General features: G+C 41.6%; 1 protein-coding gene across 3 annotated transcripts in view; it reads right to left on the bottom strand.

The window, feature by feature from the left end:
* epha3 (eph receptor A3) overlaps positions 1-20,615 on the bottom strand; it is a 234,218-nt gene that overhangs the window by 114,598 nt on the left and 99,005 nt on the right. The gene's annotated exons all lie outside the window — the stretch shown is intronic.

The raw sequence follows: 20,615 nt of genomic DNA, 5'->3' as shown, positions 1-20,615 counted from the left end.
CTGACAGGCTGAAGTGTGAACAGCACAGTTAAAGACAAGATTGCAATCATATCTACTCAGTGAATTATCCATCCTCAACTTCACTTTGCAAATGTCTAGGTGGTACAAAATAACTGAGCTGTTCATTTTTTTTAGCCTGTTTCTTTGATTCCATCAACAAAGCTTTGTTCTCTTCTTGCCATGCTATATAGATGCCATATTTGCTTCATGACTCCTGCTAAGAACCTAGTCACACCCAGAGAGCTGTTTCTCAGCTAAAACACCAAGAAACATCAAGCAACGTTTCTGCCATCTTTGGGAAGTGAGTGCGGGTCCAGACTTGCAGTTATCAAATGACTTTGCCGTTGTGAAAGGTTGACCTTTAAACTCACCTGACCACTGAGACATGCAAGGGCAAAAGGAGTATTATCAGCGTCAGGAAGGGGAGATATACAGTCATGGCCTCCAGCATAAGAACACAGGCAGGCACTGCACTTGAACAGTACTTCATCCAAAAGCAGTTCATAGCACATTCTCTCCCATTTCCAATACAGCCATACTCCCACAGCCTTTATCACTACAGCCATTCCTTTCTTTTGCCTTCTTCACTTTAACCCGATGGAGGTCTATGATAGTACAGGATTCTATCACCAATGTATAATATATTTGTATATATTTACATATAGTAGAAGTGATTGGTTGAGAGCCGTAGCCACACCTACTGGCAGGTCTTAAAGGGATGCTCCTCACCAGACCCAGGTCAGTCTGGACTGGTCGACCCTGATGTAATACGCTCCAGTCTTTTGCTAGCCTTGGTTTGAGTCAAGAAGTCTTTGACTCATTCGACACGCTGCAAGGTCATTCTAATTTCTCTTCAAATATAAAATCTAATTGCAAATCAGAGCAAGAAGTATATAACTATATAAGAATTACAGGACAGAAACAGGCCAGTTCGGCCCTTCTAGTCCATACTGTATACATTCTCCCACCTAGCCCCTATAACCCGCACCCACCCCATAACCTTCCATACCCCGCTTGCCCATATACCTATCCAACTTTTCCTTAGATATTAAAATCGAGCCCACATCTACCACTTCAGCTGGAATCACATTTCATTCTCCCACCACCCTGAGTGAAGAAATCACCCCTCATGTTTCCCCTATAGTTTTCCCCCTTTAATCTCAATCCATGTCCTCTTGTTTGAATCTCCCCCACTCTCAATGGAAAATGCCTGTCCACATTTACTCTGTCCATCCCCTCATAATTTTAAATACCTCTATCAAATCACCCCTCAATCTTCTACACTCCAGGGAATAAAGTCCAAGCTTGCTCAACCTTTCCTTGTTACTCAAACCCTGAAACCCAGCCAACATTCTTGTAAATCCCCTCTGCACTCTCTCCATTTTGTTGATATCCTCCCTACAATTCAGTGACCAGAACTGTACACAATATTCCAAATTTGGCCTCACCGATGCCTTGTACAACTTCAACATAACATCCCAACTCCCGTACTCAATACTCTGATTTAAGAAGGGCAAAATACCAAAAGCTTTCTTCACCACTACATGTGACTCCACTTTCACAGTATTATGTTCCAGAATTCCTAAATCCCTTTGTTCTACTGCACTCCTCAATTGTCTACCATTTAATTGCATATTCCATCCCTAAGAACACTCTCCATTAATTGAACTGTATTATTTTTCTAAGTCTTGCAAAGCAGCACTGATTTACTCTTGACAATAGTGTTGGAGGTGAGTAGAAGCACACCTGATTTTAAGACTTTGGCTGAAGAGTGCATCAACTCATTGTAAGGTGGGCAGGTAGTGCCAGCTCTCTTTGTGTATACCTAAAGGGAAACCAGCCATGGAGTTGATCTCGCTTATGGAGACAAAGACGCTCTCTAAGTTTGCCTCAGCTCTCCAAGAACTCTGCGGGAGAAGGGAGCACAATATTAATGGGAAGCCACACAACATTTTGAAAACAAGGACTATATTTCCCCCAAATTCCACACCTCAATAACTACTGTCCATGCTTCCAATGACAGCAACATCTGGAGTTCGCAGACCTTGTCCATTACTGACATATTACAGGGCTGACAGATGAACAGAATGCCTCCTGCACTTTGTATCAGCTTGAATGTAATCTGAACCTCTCTATGCTCTGCACGTTGAACACAATGCAACAAAAATTTAAGCTGTGACAGAGTATATAGATAAGTTTTTGGGAGATAAATTGGGAAAGGTTTGTTAGAGTAGGTCACATGCAAGCACTTTAAAAATGATCTTATTTGAAATACTGGAGCTGTGCTAGTGCGAGACATATCGGCCCCACAGTCTTTGCAAGAGCTTTGTAGAGTGCCCAAGAGACTAAACTAATGGATTGTTGTGTACAAAAAGGCAACAGATGAAGGAGCTTGTCTGAGCCACAGATTGTCTGGAGCTGTTCTAAGAGGGTCGTGTGGTTTTGCAAGCAGAGAGAGTAAAACAGGCTTTCTCTCTGTTGTGTGAGAGAGAGGCACACACACAAAGATCACTTCTACAGTGTTACAGTCAGCAACGGCGGCTGGGACTGAAACAGGACAAGCTGGCAAGCTTGTGGACAACCCCATTTGGAAGACGGGTTGTGAGTTCTTGGTTTGGCCTGGTCAAAGCCCTTGTGGTTCATGCAAGAGGAGAGGACTGGCTGTCTAATGTTTCACTTGGAATAAGAGAAACAAAACAGAACTCTGTGGTGACCTGAAAGAAAGAGGTTATCATCTGGAGAACTCTGAAGGGGCAAGTTTCATCAACAAGACATTGAAGTGGCTGATAGAAGTACATCAGTTGAGGGTGTCATGGAACAACAAATCTCTCTCTGAAAACTGACAAGAACCTTCCAGAGCAGTAACCATTTACCTTTCAAGCACCAAAGCCTGGTGTACTTTATAAATGTTAAATTCTGTGCACAGTATAAGAATTGCCTGCAACCAGAGAACTTGGAGGAAAGAGAAGGGAGATTGGACTTTTCTGAACTTACACACACATTATACACACATGCGCTTAGAATTAGAAGGGGGTTAAGTTAGGTTAGTTAAGTTAAAGTTTGATTCTGTTTTCATGTTTAAAGATAATTAAAAGCAACTTTTGTTTAAGTAACCATTTGTCTTGGTGAATATCTATTGCTGCTGGGTTTTGGGGTCCTCTGGACTCATAACAAAGCAAAAGGTTCCTTCAATTAAATCGAAAATTGGGAGATACTTTTTATGATTATGTGGAAGTGACTAGACCCAGGAACATGAGTGCAACTAGGATGTGGGAAACAATAATCTTCCCTGAACTGACGGTTGAAGAGTTCAATGATCATTTGGTTTCATGGGTTTTATTGTTAAAACAACTATTTTGCCCTTCACCCCAAATGCAAACAGCAGTAAACTGAGCCAAGGTGCAACTGAACACAGATGGGGAATCTCCTGCTGCCATCCTGACCTGCCAGCAGCAGACGCAACACATTTGGTGGCAAAACACTACCTGCCCACTGCTGATTGTGGCCCCACTGTGGTGGAGTAGGTCGGTGCCGTGTTGTCATGGTAACACAGTTGTTGAGCACAGCATACGGCTGACTACACATAACGTTTAAGAGCCACGCCATCTTCATGAATAAGGTGGTTGCAAATCTTTACTGGGCCATTTTGTACAGAAGCTCAGCACACTGAAGGAAATCTCACTGAATTTTTTTCTTTTAAAATGCCGGCTAAAATGGCTGTGGAGACACAAAAGACAATAAACGAGAAGGGGCCTCATTGAGCTTAATGCATTATTTGCTCTATCCTCGATGTTGCAGTTAATGCATTGAGATGCACATTCTCATCCTTTCTGAGTATCAGAAACTATTTTGCAGATCCACTAAATTCAGTACCAAGAGGAAATTAACTCCATTTTGTATGTGAATTAGCACTTGCGATGAATTTCTCCAATATTCTGTGATAGAGTTACTAGAAAATGGTGGCATGGTTAGTGTAGCGGTTAGCCCAATGCTACAACAGCACAGGCGATCTAGCTTTGAATCTGGGCTGTCTGTAAGGACCTTGCACCTTACTCCCATGTCTGCGTGGGTTTTCCCCGGTATCCTCCAACCCTCCAAAACATATGGGGTCGGTGCAAAGGCACAGGACACTGAAAGGACATCCTAATGAAATATTCGGATGTCCCTCTGCTTCTTGTGTGGCGATACAAATATGTGTACAGGTGTCTGTCAATGGGTAGTTGGCCCGTCCCCCACCGGTGACTTGCTTCCTGGTAACTCCTCCCCTTGTGACCCTGGAATAAAGGTTGACCGCCCTCAGTTAAGCACTTGGAATCGATCCAGCTACGTCTAAAGTGTAATAAAGCCTACTATTCCTCATTCTATGGCTTTGGAGCCGTCGACAGAGCATATCACCTTGATGTCGGGCTCAGGCCTGAAACATTGGATATATATCTCTGCCTTCTATGGACACTATGGGAACCACTGAGTTTCTCCAGCACTTATGCGTATTTATATTGAAATGATTTCGGTGTGTGTTATATCATTGGGATGTCATAAAGACATTCTCTCCACAAGGAAATAAACATTTAATGCATGGTTTATCTTTTCCAAAAACATTCTCAGTATCTATGAGCAAACACAAATCAGAATGCGACTCAGAATGTTCTTCTTCCAAAATGACAGCATAAAAAAGACTCCAGGATACAGGAGAAAGAAGTAGTTTTACATCAGCTTTTATTCTCAAGGGACACTGAGCATGAAGCCTAAAGCAGCAGCTGACAAGCGGTCAGGCAGTGTTAGTTTTTGTGTGCTGCAGGGAAGGAGCAAATGAAAAGTGGGGAGGTGGGATGGCTAGAGAGGGCAAGAAAGAGTGGAAAGCATGCCAAAGAGGAAAGCGATCAGATTGTTCTGCTCCCCTCAGGGAGAGGCATTGTGACTGGCTTCACACTCGGCTCACTTCCCTCAGCTGTGGAGGTTCTCAGTGATGCTGAAACTCTGTTATCCCCACCGCACTGTGTTCCACACTAAAGATCCGCATCTTGACCATTGTTGAAGCTCCTAGGCTGGATCTGCCCGCATTAGGAATGAAACGGCAAAACCTTGTCGATACCGTAAAACGTTCGTTTGGTGCAAATGAATTTTCCCCACTCCTTCCTAAAGTCGGGATGTGAGTGGATTATTTGGGCACGCCTCCGTTGGTTAAAAAGTCAATCTCTGTCAAATTGCCCTCAAGTGTCCGAATATCAGCGCAATACACCAATGTGCCGCACCCGACGAAAGGCCCGAAGCTTTACTTCATATGGATGCTGTACGACATGCTGAGTTTCTCCAGCACCTTCGTTAGTTGCCATCGCCCCCATCATCTGCAGGCTTCCTCGTTTAATCCTTAGAACGCTGGGTATCTTCCAACCAGTTGAAGCACTTAAGCACTGTGCCTTGGTCCCAGATTTAAACAGGAAGCTTTAAAATAGGATTGCCATCTGGCACCATTAGTTTTGGAAACACATCACAGTGTTACTTGCTCACCATGCTATTCCGCTGTGAACAAAGCTGATTAATGTTTGTGTGTGATGATCTACCAGGTAATACCCTCTCATATACATTAATGTCAACCCCAAATATCTCAGTTGGTAACAAGAACCTATAACTTTAAAAAAAACGACAACCAAAATAAGTTAATAAGTTGCTGAGTTAGCGGAACTCAGCTGTGCAATGGGTTCAGAAGCGATGGACAATAGCTTTAATTGCTTCAGTGATCCTTCTGTTGAATGGCAGTTTGGGAATCAGATGAGGACAGATTGCGAGTGGATTTGAAGATTTATTCTAATAGTTAAGTTACTACTTTTGCAGTGAAGAGTTAGAGGTTTTTATTTTAATTACATAATGATTTAAAGGACCAAGAAATAAAATACAAGCCAAATAAGAGGCATCTCTAATTACAAAAAGTTGTTCCGGCCTCTTCTTGAGAGGAGTGATCTGGCTTCACCTTGTGAAGAGCTTACGTTCAAATCCTAGCTACTGGAGGCTTAGCCGATTTCACCTTAAACGGCCATGGAAACATAATAGATGATAAACAATAAGAAGGAGTCTAACTGAGCTTAATGTCTTATTTGTCCTGTTCTTGATGCTGCAGTTAATATGCTTATGGAAATTTCATTGGATAATGAAGATTTTGCTTCATGATCACGTGTGCGCGTAATTTAGACTGCTAAATCTGAAAATCACCTTAAAATTTTCCTTTCATGTACGGCTTTTTAGATATTATCCATTTTTGTGATTTCTTGTCATATTTTAAGTCTACGCATATATTGCCCACAAAGCAAGTTGTTTTGGTCATCCCAAGCACGCCTGAGTATGCACTCAGGGCCGATGCTATGCAAATGATGTCTTAGGCCTGGGCATGCTTAGTCAGGATAGATGACAGCAGGCTATAAAAGCAGCTGATACATACAGATGCTGTGCATTACACATTGATATAGATTGACTGCATTTTGATGCACGTGCTCTTCAGGCAATAGCACAGTGAGTGTACTTAACAATAGCATTTATTGTCTTCAGGAAGATTCAATACAGCAGAAATGTCTTGTCAATGTCGCAACAGACGTGATACATCCTGTTACATTTGTGGCCAGTATACGCTTAAAACTCAAAGACGCAGCGCAACTGCACTTATTAAGAAAGCCTATGAGCTCTACTTCGGTTGTAGAACTGGTGACCAAGACAAACTGTGAGCTCTTCACATTTGTTGTGCAACATGTGCAGTCAACCTGAGAGATTGGCTCATTGGTACTCGGAATTAGACATGGTAAATTCAATAAGAGCTAATTTAATGTTTCTCCAGCTTCCTAAGAGATATAGCAAATCTGAAAATATCTTTGCATTCATCTTGAAGCTATCTATCACAATTCCCGATTTATTTTCAGGAAGCAAATCTTCTGAAAAAATGTGTTTTCATCCAACTCGAGTAAAATAAATTAGTGCAGATGCACCAAATTCAGTACCAAAAGGGAATTATCTCCATGTTGTATTTGAATTAGTATTTGTGATGAATACATAATAAAATTTTTAAAAAATTACCTAAAAACTGATTTTCCAAATAGGAACTTTGTTGATCCAGATGGCTCCACATTTCAATTGTGCAACTTCAATTTTAATCCCCACTCAACTGGTTCCTTAACCTCTGGAATTTCCTCCCTTAACCTTTCTGTCTTTCTATCACTTTTCCCTGCTGTAAAGTGCTCCTTAAAGTTGACCTCTTTGAAAATAACCTGGCTTGGTTACTCACATAGAGAGCCATGGGACATTGTACTATCTTAAAGATGAGATAGAAATGCAAGTTATTATTGGGGATAATCTTTGTACTGATAAGGAAACTCGTCCCATTACTTTTCAAGACGAGCAGTTTGGAATGTTGGCTTAACTTTATTTCAAAAAATCTTCAGTAGATGATATTAGTCGATGTTCTTTTCAATTTCACATTCCGTATTTTTTACTGTCGTTTTCAATTTTCCTTTATCTGACACATTTACAGCTCCAATCAAATAAATCTAAACCATTACATTTGATAATATTGTTGAATGTTTAAGTTGAAATATTACAAGTAAATTCATAAACTGATTTTTGCAGGTTTATTATTTAATTGTTTGAGATCTTAACCTTAAATTAATTCAGGATTCTCCTGCATACATCAATCAACAGGCTCAGAGATTTTTTTAGGGACTTCATGATTAAAATCAAATGGATGAGTTCTCAACCACTCTACTTTGACCAACTGCCTCCTGTTTACACATAGGCTCAATATAATTGGTCTTTTTTTTAAATGAGGAGATTTGCACCAAGTTCCTACAGGAAATCCATTCTTCATGTTATGAATGGAACAAAAGCATCGAGGCAAAGCTCTAAGATTTTCAATAGCACGGAAGTGGATGGTGCTATTGTGTGAATTACTGGATACAGTATTGGAACAGTGTTTCCTTCCTATGTTATTGCACTGTAAAGCATGCTCAGAGTATTGGCAATGATTCTTCCTCATATCAAGTGAACAGGTTGTTTACCACTTAACAATGACTTTCACAGAAGTTTCAGTTCCATTCCTTTTGTGAACCCAAAAGCAACAAAAGGACCAGAGATGTGTTAGTGCACCTCACCAGGCGCAGAAGAAGCCTGATCGACTTCAAGGCTGAACTCAACTGATCCAAAGACGCTTTCGTTTATCTAGGTGAGCTGAACGTGGCAGTGGCTGTCTCAAAAAATGCCCACCTCTTGGAGGCTTTTCAATCATCAGCCCAGGCCAAGGTCCACGTACATCTGGGAAGGGATGAGAGAGGGCAGGTAGTGAGGGCAGATTAGTAGTGCTCCACAGAAGTTGTGTGATCAGTGCGACGGAACCAATTAGGTGAACTATGCAGATACTCAGTCATAACAAAATTCAGTTTATTGTCATATACATTGTACACATGTACCAAAATCCTTACTTGCTGAAACTGAACGGGTACTTAGTTAAAAAAAACCAACTACAGTAGAATAGATAGTTGAATTAAAAAGGAACATTAAATACAAAGGATAGTCAGACAATTGTTATGGGCCCAGAGGACCCCAAAACCCAGCGCAATAGAAATTCACCAAGACAAATGGTTACATAAACAAAAGTCATTTTAAATTTTCTTTAAACATAAAAACAGGATCAAACTTTAACTTATTATTATTAACCTAACCCTCTTCTAATTCTAAGTGCATGTGTATGTAATATGTGTATAAGTTCAGAAAAGTTCCTTGATTCACAGTCCAATCTCACTTCTCATTCCTCCAAGTTCGCCGGTATCAGGCAATTCTTATACTGTGCACAGAATTTAACATTTATGAATTTCACCAAGTTCTGGTGTTTAAAGGTAACCACTCAGGAAGGTTCTTGTGGGTTTCAGAGAGATTGTTTGCTCATTGGACACACACAAACTGATTTACTTCCGATCAACCGCTTCAATGTCTTGCCGAAGAAACTTGGCCCATCAGGGTTTTCCAAATAATAATCTCTTCTTCTGCAGGTCACCACAGAGTTCCTTTTGGTTTCCTTATTTCAGATGAAACACTCTAGCCAGCCATTTCTTCTTGTATGGACCACAAGGGTTTTCAACAGGCTGAACTCAGAACTCACAACCCATCTTCAAAATGTGGTTTAAACAAGCTGCCAGCTTGCCATGACTGCAGATACCAGTTCCCTTTCTCCTAGTGAAAACCTGTTTTGTCTTTGGTCTCTCTCTCTGTTTGCAAAACCACATGACCTTCTTAGAACCAGAACCAGACCCAATCTTCTGAGCTGGAAACAATAATCCATTTACACAGCATCAGTGCAATTAACATCTACTTGTGAAGTGTCTTGAGCTTGGGTTCTTCTATTTTCACCTCCTGGTCAAAGCAGATTTTATTGTCTTTACAAAGGCCCTGGGTCTGGACTGTCTGGTTTGAGCAAAGCTCTTGCATTTTAAATGAGATCTGGTTTGTGAAGTGTTTGTGTTTGTTTCTGACCTACACTAACCCCCCACAATCTATCTCCTCCAAAAATATATATTTAAACATTTTATAAAATATGATATAATCCATCACACAATACATTCGCAGTTATCTTTTAGTGCAAAAAAAAGTGACTTTGCAATAGTGCAGACAGTCTTTTTTCCGTTATCACAGTTCGTAATTAGTGTAAGAAGGGGAGGTCCAAGAGCCTGATAGCTGTCAGAATAAAAATGTCCTTGGACCTGGAAGTTTAGGTCTTCAGACTTCTGTACCTTCTGCCTGAAGGAAGCAGAGAGAAGAGGTTGTTACCATGGCATTGGGGGGGCATCATCAAGGTGATGGCTTGGCTGTCTTCTTAAGGCAGCTCCTCGCATTCAGTGAATGGGAGGTCAGAATCTGTGGTGGACCTGGCTATGTTTGCTATCTTCAAGAGCGTTCTGCGTTCCTGGTCATTTCCAAACCAGTCAGTGCACCTGTAGAAGTTTGAGAGAGTATTCGATGACATGTCAAATCTTTTCTGACTCCTTAGAAATTAGAGGCATTATTGTTCCTTCTTCATAGATGCTTCAATGTGCTGGCTCCAGAAGAAGTCTTCTGAAATGTGGACTCCCAGGAACTTAAAGGATTTAACCTTCTCCACTTCCATCTTATCCATGCAGACTTGGCTTCTCCTTCCTAAATTCAACAATAAGCTCTCTGATCTTGGAGACGATTATGGTTTTTAGACTGCAATGTCGGGAAAATCACGGAAAAAAATTAACATAATTACTGACCGTGTGGTCATTCACACTGGGCGCTTTTTTAGACCGCAAGTCCCTGAGTTCAACAGTCTCGGGGGTTGGACATGTAGTCGAGTGGATGACCGACAATTAATTTTTTTCCAGTACGATTTACACGGCAGGCTTCCTCCAAAAAGTTGTAGGGGGTCCTCCAGGGTAAATTGTGGTATAGGATTTGACTCAAAATTCCTGCATGTTTCTTTATAGACTGTTTGTGTGGCGGCAAAATTCCTGAATTGTGCCTGCATTCTAAAAACCATAGTTGAGAGCAAGATGGTAGTTCTGGCACCACCCAATCAGATTCTCCATCTTCATTCTGACTCATAGTTCCCAGTTATTCGGCCATCAACAGTGGTGCTGTCAGTGAATTTGTGGAGCGTCATTCCAAGATTGAAAAGTGGCCCATCTTCATTTTAGACCGCCACCCGAGCTATCAAAAATAAGGGCTCTGAACCATGAACGTGTGCAAACTTGGCAGCATCAGTGATGTGGTAAGTTTTTTATGTAAGGGGTAAAACACAAAAGTCTGCAGATACCGTGGTTCAAGTAAAAACTCAGCTGGGCAAACAGTGTCCTTTATAAAACAAAATAAAAACACACATAACCAATGTTTTAGGCGTGAACCCTTCATCACGGTACCTTGATAAAGGGCTCAAACCTGAAACATCCATTGAATATTTTTACCTTTGCTATATAAAGTACACTGACCAGTTTAAGTTTCTCCAGTTTTGCGTGCTTTTTATGTAAGGGTCTGTGTTAGGCCCTTAAGATAGATACCACAATGTCAATTTCAAGGTCTAAAGCTCATTTGCACCTAATTGACAATTTGCTGTGATATCCCTTTCTGAAACATCTCATGTAAATACATGAACAAAACTGCAGGAGAGCAAAATGTCATTATGGGAATCCATCACTAACAACTTCAGGGTTCCACAGGTGCTTTTTGAAGAACATAAGCCTTTTCATTTTTTTGAATATAAATTTCTTGTCATGTTCACAGGCCACTTTTTTATTGGCAAAATATTTAATTTCCTATATAACCATATAGCAATTACAGTACGGAAACAGGCCATCTCGGCCCCTCTAGTCCGCACCGATTTAAGTGATCTCCTCTAGTCCCACTTACCTGTTCCCTGTCCATAATCCTCCCATCCATGCACTCATCCAACCTTTTCTTAAACGACAAAATTGACCCTGCTGCAACCACCTCTTCCGGAAGGTCATTCCACTCAGCCACCAGTGAAGAAGCTCCCTCTCATGTTACTTCTAAACTTTTGCCCCCTAACCCTTAACTTATGACCCCTCGTTCCAATCTCACCTGGCCTCAAGGGGAAGAACCTATTCACATCTACTCTATGTATCCCCCTCATAATTTTATACACCTCTATCAAATCCCCCCCTCAACCTTCTACGCTCCAACCCAGTCTACTCAATCTTTCTCCGTATTTTAGATACTGCAATCCAGGCAACATTTTAGTAAATCTTCTCTGTACCCTCTCTAGCTTATCGATAGCCTTCCTATAATTTGGGGACCAGAACTGCACTAGACCCCAACCTCTTCAGATTTTCTTGTTTAACATGAAGAACTGATGACGGTGGAGGCAGGTGCAATACAATCTTTAAGAGAATATTAGATGGGTTCGTGAAACTGAGAAAAATGGAGGATTATGCAGTAGGGAAATTCTTGGCAGTTGGATGAGTTGGTTATTAGGCCAGCACCACAATGGGCTGAAGGGCCTGTACTGTACTGTAGATTTCCATGTTTTATATCTATTTCCAAGCCAGAATAGTGCGTGCAACTTGGAGGAAACCTGCAGGTAGTGGCGTTTCCATGCACTTGCTCCCCTCACCCATCATACGGCTGGAGGTTACGGGTTCAGGAAGTGCAGGCATAATAACTTGGCTGAGTGACAACTAATGTTGAGTTGACGCTACTCGTTTCAGCCACTGATGTTTCTGTGCCTTTTCTACTTTTCCAAACACTTTTTTGTGATTGGCCCTAGAACTAAATAAAGAGCAAGAAGGTTAAAATGAAACACAAATGTTGAATAATAAAACCTGCTCCAGTATCTCGATCCGAAGGTCAAGAGAAACAGCGCTCCTACGCGCCAACATTCTATATAAAGTCGCAGCTGCAGGAATCTTTCAAAACGAAATGTGCTGAGGCATTTCAACTGGCAATACACCTACACAATATCATTTAATAAGCTCACTTCTTCATTCAGTTCCACATTCTTGTGATTACCACAGCCAATCTGCTAAAATGTCCTCTCATTTCTTTTGTTTTTATCAAGTCAGAATGTCAACAATTACTTATTTTAATGATTATTTGCTTCATGTGAAAGGTAAGCCTGCAGTCAGCTAAAAGATTCCTACCCTCATCTAGAGGCCGGACTGTCTGGAGGTGGAAGATGGTCAATCTCTTCAGAGCAAGATTGGCCAACCTTTTAACCATGTCTCTCCGTACAGGACCACAATGATCCACAACAAATCTGATGTGCGAAAGGTTTTCCAAAATGAAGGTTTGCAGGAAAGGGTGCATTCACCATCCATTCGTAGACAATCTTAAAGGAGAAAGTGGTGGGATACCCTCTGTCCAAGGATGTAGCTCCTGAACCGTTGAAACTCCCACAGTATGTTTATTTATGTCAGGGATTGCAACTACAGTGATGTCGTCCAGGAGAGTGATCCAGAGGCAATTAAGGAGTGATAGAGGATTATGTGGAGAGATTGGGGTGATGATTTCTTCAAAGTGCTTTGGCATTTAAAAAAAAAATAATTTAGCCACACAGCATGGTAACAGGCTATTTCAACCCATGGGTCAATTTACACCCCATTAACCTACACCCCCGGTACATTTTTGAATGGTGGAAGGAAAACAGAGCCCCTGGATAAAACCCACTTAGACATGGGGAGAACGTACAAACTCGTTACAGACAGTGCAGAATTTGAACCCCGGTGTGGTCCCGATAGCTGGCACTGTAAAATCATTGCTGAGTCTTAAACATAAAAAAAATTCAGCCACTTGTGTCTCCACTGACATTTTACCTCATCTCCACTTTTCCACCAATCTCTTAATTTTCTTAATATCCAATTTACCTTTTTCGATCTTGATTCTACTCCATGACTGAGCACCCACAACCCTCTTGGCTAATGAATTCCCAAAATTCACTAACCTCCAATCCCAAAAGGGAAAGCATCAACTTTGTATTCACTCTGTCAAGCCCCATAGAATTACATATGTTTCAATGAGATCACCTCTGATTCTTCTGAGCTCTGGCTAACCTTTCCTCATATAATTAACATGCCACCTCAGATATCACTCTGGTGATTGCACTCCCTCAATTACAAAATTATCCTCTGACAGGTACACAGTATTACAAACATGGGCTCAATGGGGCCCGATAAAATTGGAGCAAGCCGAATCTATTTTCACACAGAAATCTTGCAATAAAGGTGAACATATTGTTTGCCTTTTTAATTGCTTGCCAAATACAGTAAAACCCCTGGTATCCGGCACCTATGGGAATGGGTAGGTGCCGGATAAGTGAGTTTTCTAGTTGCTTGAGACTGCGTGTTGCCTGAATGGAGAACTAATGGCGAGTCTTGCTGATTTTAAACTTCTGTATTTTTTACTCATTTGTTTTCCACGATTTCTTTTTTGGAACACCAAAACTCTTCAACCACTTGCAAAAATATTCTGTTCTTTTCTTTTTTACTCTTCCAAAGTGAATGACCTCACATTTTTCGCCACATTCCCTGTCTGGCCCATTCACTTAGCCTGTCCATGTCTCCTTCAAACCTTTCTGTATCCTCCTCATAGCTCATATTCCCACCCATGTTTGCATTATCAGTACCCAGGGATATGTTGCACGTGATCTCATTATCCAACTCATTGAAGTAGGTTGTGAACAAATTCCCTTCTCATTTAGTTGTAACCATCCTTCTTGTACAGGTCATGAAAATTATTCCTTCCTGTCATGATTTTATAGATCTCTTTATCTCCATTGTTTGGAAAGAAGAATCCCAGCTTCTCCTGTCCATCCCACATCTCATTTCTGTAACCATTTTAGTCATTTTTTTCTGTATCTTCTCTTCTCACCTTAAGGTTTGATCACAGAATTGCAGAATTTTATATCTTCCTTACTTTTGTACTCTGAGCCTCTGCAACCTGCATTTTTTTTTTGTGACTAATCTTTCAACCTGCCTGCAACTTTTAATGAATTATACATACATACCCCTGGATTTTTCTCATTGTTTTAGAATTATGCTCATTAGTATATCCTGCCTTTCTCAGTTAAAAAAAAACAAAATATAAAACTTCACATTTGTCACCATTAAATTTCATCAGCTAAATGGCGCGTTGGATAATTATTGGAAAGGTTCCTTTTCCTCCCCTTTGTTTAATGACATAATGTGTATGAAGAATATTCGGTCTCCCCCTGGGAGCAGAAAGGAATCTTTGGTTGAACAGTTTTAATAACTGTATGCTTTTTGGGTTTGATAACTGTCCGAATAAAACATCAAATCATGTACCTTCAGACTACTCTGGGCACACTGTCTCAACTAGTCAGTAAAGGATGCATCAATAATAGTGAAATGACAGGCAGGCTAAACATTAGCTGACATGGAAGACCATTTTTAATCTTCTCGTTTACTTCTTTAGTCTTGGAATCCATGTCTCACTCTTGTCAAAACATTTCATGCAATGTCATGCCAGAATGGTGGTTGATGTGCTATGGTTTTCACAGAGCTTATCTTGGTAAATTGGTGACCTGGTATTAAAGTTGTGTGATGATTTCATATACGGTATTTATTGTGCAGCAGGCCCAGTACACAACGTAATTAAAAAGAACAGTAAATCCTTAGCCCGGTTTTGCATTCCGACCTCAGTAAAAATGACAGCCATCAGTCCCTGTGGATGCATTTTTCTTAAAGATCATGAGGTCTTGTACTCGATTCCATGGGCAAAGCTGTCAAGGCACACGTGAGGGCTGAGGGAAGTCAGGGATCTCCATGAGAACCAAGAAGGCAATTTGGGGGTTCAGTAAAATCTTGGATTTCTGTGAGGGAATAAGAAGTGTCATTTTAAAAATAACGCAATTGAAGATTTCCTGCAAATTAATTTTTACGTGTTGCATTGGAGTTGACCTCGTTTGTGGTGAGTCTTACATCAGAAGGAAATAGCTCGGGAGAGTGGAAAGCTTATTGAAAAATGAGGAGAGGAATTTCCTTTAATGAGAAACACAACTTTCAACAGGCGCAAGCCCATATGCTGCTTTAGGCATCGGTTTGTACAACCCATTCATGGAGACTGAAACACTATATCCAATTTTATCGTTTTTCCAACTTGGGTGTCCATTAAAGGCTACGTCACACCACCAATTTCAGAATCAAAAAGTAAGTGCACTTGTGTAGGATAAAAACTTTGACTTTATCTACAGTTTTATTTAATTTTATCTTCAATCGAGTCTCAACGTGGTTAAGACAAAGGAGGTGACTGTGGATTTCAGGAGGACTCGGGATGACCATCCTCCAATACACATTAAAAACTCTGTGGTGGAGAGAGTAGAGACCACCGAGTTCCTTGGAGTTTACTTAAGTAGCAACCTATCCTGGACACACAACACCTCCTCACTTGTCAGGAAGGTGTAACAACGACTGCACTCCCTGAGAAGTCTGAGGCCACCGGCTACCATCCTGTTGACTTTCTGCAGGAGCTCTATTGAGAGTGTCCTGGCCAGCTGTATCAGAGTGGGGTACGATTGCTGTGGAGCATTGGACCGGAGATCAATCCACAGGACCACAAGAGTGGCAGAGAGGATCACTGGGTTCTCCCTGCCCACCCCCTCCTGAAGTGATCTACTGGGATCGTTGTCTGAAGAGGGCTCGCAAAATTGTTAAGCATTCCTACCAATCCTCAAGCAGCATCTGCCAGCGTCTTCCAGCTATTAGAGCCAGAACCACCAGGTTGAGAGATAGCTTCTTTCCACAGGCAATGAGACTGCTGAACGACTGCTCATACAAACCCTCCAAGAATCTACTATTGTTTAACGATATTTATTCATTTTGATTTATGTCCTGCATACTAATTGCTTGTAAATACATGTGTTCTGTCGCTATATGTATTTGCACGTTGTTACACCGAGGACCAAAGGATGCCATTTCGTCCAGTTGTATTTTACAATTATATCATAATAATAAACTTGAACTTGAATTGTCTCTGGGAAGATGCATAATAGACTGTTGAAGTGCTCTTAATCCAAGGATCAACATGCTTTATGTACTGTATGTGCCAGCAGGTGACTTAATTGTGGGGGAATCACAACGATACTTTTCCTATATCAAGCTGCATGTAGCAGGGGTAATGAGACAGCAGCTGGCAGCTGGGACCTTATCCAATTTGTTTCCCTTCCTTGGCCTTGGCACTGAGCCTAAGATAGCATCTTCTCTGTGGAATGAGACGAATCGGGTTCATTTACCGGAAGAACCGAGCTGGGATCTTCCTTTGTGGACTTTGGACCACGTGACATTTTGTTCCACTCTGCGTCGATAATCAATGGAAGAACACTACATTTTAGTTAAGTCTTTCCACAATTAATTATGTGTGCTAATGTCGTTGGTTAAGTGATTGAAACTGTAACCCACCAATCACCGGCAAGGCCTGAAAATAAAAGCTCTGTGCTATTCTAAATACAGATTGTTTGTTTCTTCACCGAGTCATTTAAAACCTGGTTGGTTAAGAAGATGTCCCAATGATTACTTCGAAGAGGAAATGGCCCCATCGGTGAAACAATTGAACATTCTTCTAGTCTAATGAATTCATTTATAATCCATTTATTTTTAACACTTGAGAATTGAACACTTGACTCTCTGGGGAAAATCGCTAACTAAATTATGCTTCCAGTTGGACTGAAAATCTTAGTTATTTCAGATGGAAAAAAATACACTGTTACAAACCTCAACCTCAAATTCACATATCAGGCATTGATCAATCAATCCCGACTGATGAAATGTTATTATATACGTTGTATATCACTTACAACTACTTTTAACGCTGTGATTGTTGTCGGATAAATAATTGCAATCACTTGCTGACTGTCTGAACGGCAGCATAAACCCTTCACCTAAGCCAGAAAACATAAGAAATTATGGCAACTAACTTTTCCTAGCAATTTGTGAATTAATCTAAATTATTTTAAGAGGCTAGCTGAAATAGTTATGCCCCCTCTCATTCCAAAGTGTACTGTATCTGTCATGATATTGTAAACAAGGCTGAGCATTTTGAATTATTTAAGAGATCAGCCTATCAGCACCCTTTTTAAAGAATACTTTGACACTCCTGTCAATATTCCTTGGCTGCAAGCACTGATGGGGGGGTGGGGGGCACTGCTAGCATAGCGGTTAGCACAACGCTATTACACTGCCAGCGATTCAGGTTCGAATCTGGTGCCGTCTGAAAGGAGTTTGTATGTTCTCCTCGTGACTGCGTGAGTTTACCCCGGATCCTCCCCCATCTTTCAAAAACGTACGGTGTGTATAGGTTAATTGGTGTCTTTAGGCGGCATGGTCAGAAGGGCCTGTTACTGCACTGTATCTCTAAATTAAAATGAATGGCTTTAGTCTGTGTGGTGTTCAGGGTTTGAAATGCTGCACCCTTTCCTAAATGAATAGGAGATGATATTGATCATGATCACGTTAGTGTTGGAGAAGCAGCAGCCAAGATACCACCAAGTGACCATCCCTCAGAATATCTCTTTTTCCAAATTGCCTCACATCACCAATGGCTACACTTTGCGAGTTGTCTGAGGAGATTCGGCATGTCAACGAAGACTCATGTAAACTTCTACAGGTGTACCGTGGAGAGCATTCTGACTGGTTATCTGCTATGGAGGTGTCAACTCTCAGGACAAGAATAAACTCCAGAGGGTTAACTTGGCCTGCGATATTGCAGGCACCAGACTTCATTCCATCGAGGACATCTTAGAAAAGCAGCCACTGTCCTCAAAGACCCCCTCCACCCAGCTCATCCCCTCTTCACTCCGCTACCGTCGGGGAAAAGGTACAGGAGCCTGAAGATGAGCACTCAGCGGCACAAGGACAGCTTCTTCGCCCCTGCCATCAGATTCCTGACTGATCGACGAACCCCAGACTATAACTTACTTTTCGTGCACTGTTATTTTACTTTTTTATAGTCACATTGTAAGTTATTTCATGACCATCAAATTCTGATTCAGTGTCCAGATTTCTCTGGTCATTCCACAAACCTCTCATCCCTGGCATTATAAATAATCTTTTCTGCAGGCTCCAAAGACAGGCTTCCTTCCTTAAGTGCGGTGCCCAAAAAGTGTGCATTAAAGTTGCAATCATTTATTGCCCAGCATAATTTAGTCCAATATTATATTGCTCCACATAAATGTTCTTAATTCAAATACTTCTTTCCTTAGAAAACTTCTCCTCATTTCCATGTAACAACCGTCGCTAATGCCGAACCTTTCTTGTAACAACACCCCCATCCCCCCCCCCCCACCGATTGAAAACCTGTTGGATGACTTTCGTTGCTCTAAGTGTTTTCAATCTGTGTGATCATGAGGTAAAGTTTCATTCCACCTTTGGGTCCGAAGGACTTTCCCAGCTGCTCCGGAGACAGCTGAGTATCATCCCCCTGCAGCTGCCCCAGCACTCAGCAGACAGGTCTCAGGATGAGATTCTGAGCATTCCAGCCAATGCGGAGAATTCAACAGCCAAGAGGCTGCCTCATCTGCCAGCTGTACCTCACAACTCAGGGCAGGCACACAACAATGTCATTACAATATGAAGGATCATTTTCTGCTTAATAAATTTTACTCTGTGGCCTGCAGCCAGCATTTTCCACTTGGCTTACATCTCCAAGGGCAGCTTTGTTTAGACACAATTCCCCATTGTAGGCTCGAGACGCGTCAGTCAGCAAGATACAAAAATAGACTGTGGTCGAGCTGAAATTATTGGGCTCATCCCTTCCGTCCACCCCACTTAAAAGAAATTTGGAGCAACCAGCGTCAGGGCAGCAAATACTTCGACAGAAACTGTTTGGGACAGGAGACAAAGGGCACTGCCCGGTAACTTTTCCTGACCTAAACATGAGCCCATGCATTGTAACACGTGCAGTTCAAGCAGAGGGGTTGGAGAAGATTTTCCAGTGATGAAAACAGTTCGATATTTCTTTGTTCCAATATCCAATAAAATATTAAAATACTACCGCAGAGGGTGTCTCAGTGGTGCAGCCACTGCCTGACAGTGCCCCAGACCCAAGTTCAATCCTAACCCCTTCTCCCTGCGATCTTGCAAGCTTTCCTCTGGGCGCTCCGACTTTCTCTGACATTGACGACTGTACATCGCCCCTCGCGCGTATATGAATGGCAAGCTCTATGGGGTGTGGGTCATCATCTCATTCATTATTTTCTTCCATTATTGACTGTCCCTCCGGGCCCAAAACTTCAGAAATTTTAATATAAACGCGAATTGATTTGTCTGCAGAGAAGTATAAAATCACCACTAGACGTGGAGTTCTCTTGTCAAATCAGTCAAAGACAAGGCTTGATGACAAGCGGGGAGCTGAGGAACATTTTCATCTCTCGGAGGGAGGTGTGGATCTGTATCTCATTGCCTGACGGAGTGACATCTCATTCCACAGCTTATTGAAACCAGTGACAACAGAATAACTGCAGCTTACAAGTTAAAAAGTAAACGCAAAAGATGGCTGCTGAGGCTGGCAACATGAGTAACAATCTTGATGCAGCAACCCCATTGACAGCGAATCTGGCTGCTTTACTACTGAGTAAAAGTGCCAGAATTAGAACTACGCTTTAGGAGCCAGTGAATAAGGAACCAGATGGGCTTTTTTTTGTTGTTCTTTTGATGTAACTATTTATTTTCCTGTGCTCCAGAAATGACTCCAAAGTCTTTCATCTCCTTCAGATGTTTTTTTTTTGCACAGCTCAATAGCTCTGTCTAGTTCTTGGAGAGCTGTCCTTTGTACCAGCTGGTCCATTCCCAAGAAGGTTGAGACTGGCCTTCTGGGAATCCAATCTGGATTTAAAAAAACAGGTTGGCGTCTGTCCAACAGCAACTTCCAATTATATTGGGATGCTCCCGTTGACAACGATCCTGCCAATCAGCATCTAGCACATCATTCCTCAACACTTCTGCCAGCTACAACATGATCCCACTGCCAGCTGCATTTTTTGCTCCCCATCCCTTTCCACTTTGCACAGAGACTGCTCTCTCTCTCTCTCTCTCTCTCTCTCTCTCTGAACTCAGCAGGTCCTTCACAAGATAGGTATATAATCGTGTCCTTTCTCTCTCTCT

The sequence above is a fragment of the Narcine bancroftii genome, chromosome 7 (genome assembly GCF_036971445.1).
Source record: "Narcine bancroftii isolate sNarBan1 chromosome 7, sNarBan1.hap1, whole genome shotgun sequence".
NCBI lineage: Eukaryota > Metazoa > Chordata > Chondrichthyes > Torpediniformes > Narcinidae > Narcine > Narcine bancroftii.
This window is presented reverse-complemented; position numbering and strand designations above follow the sequence as displayed.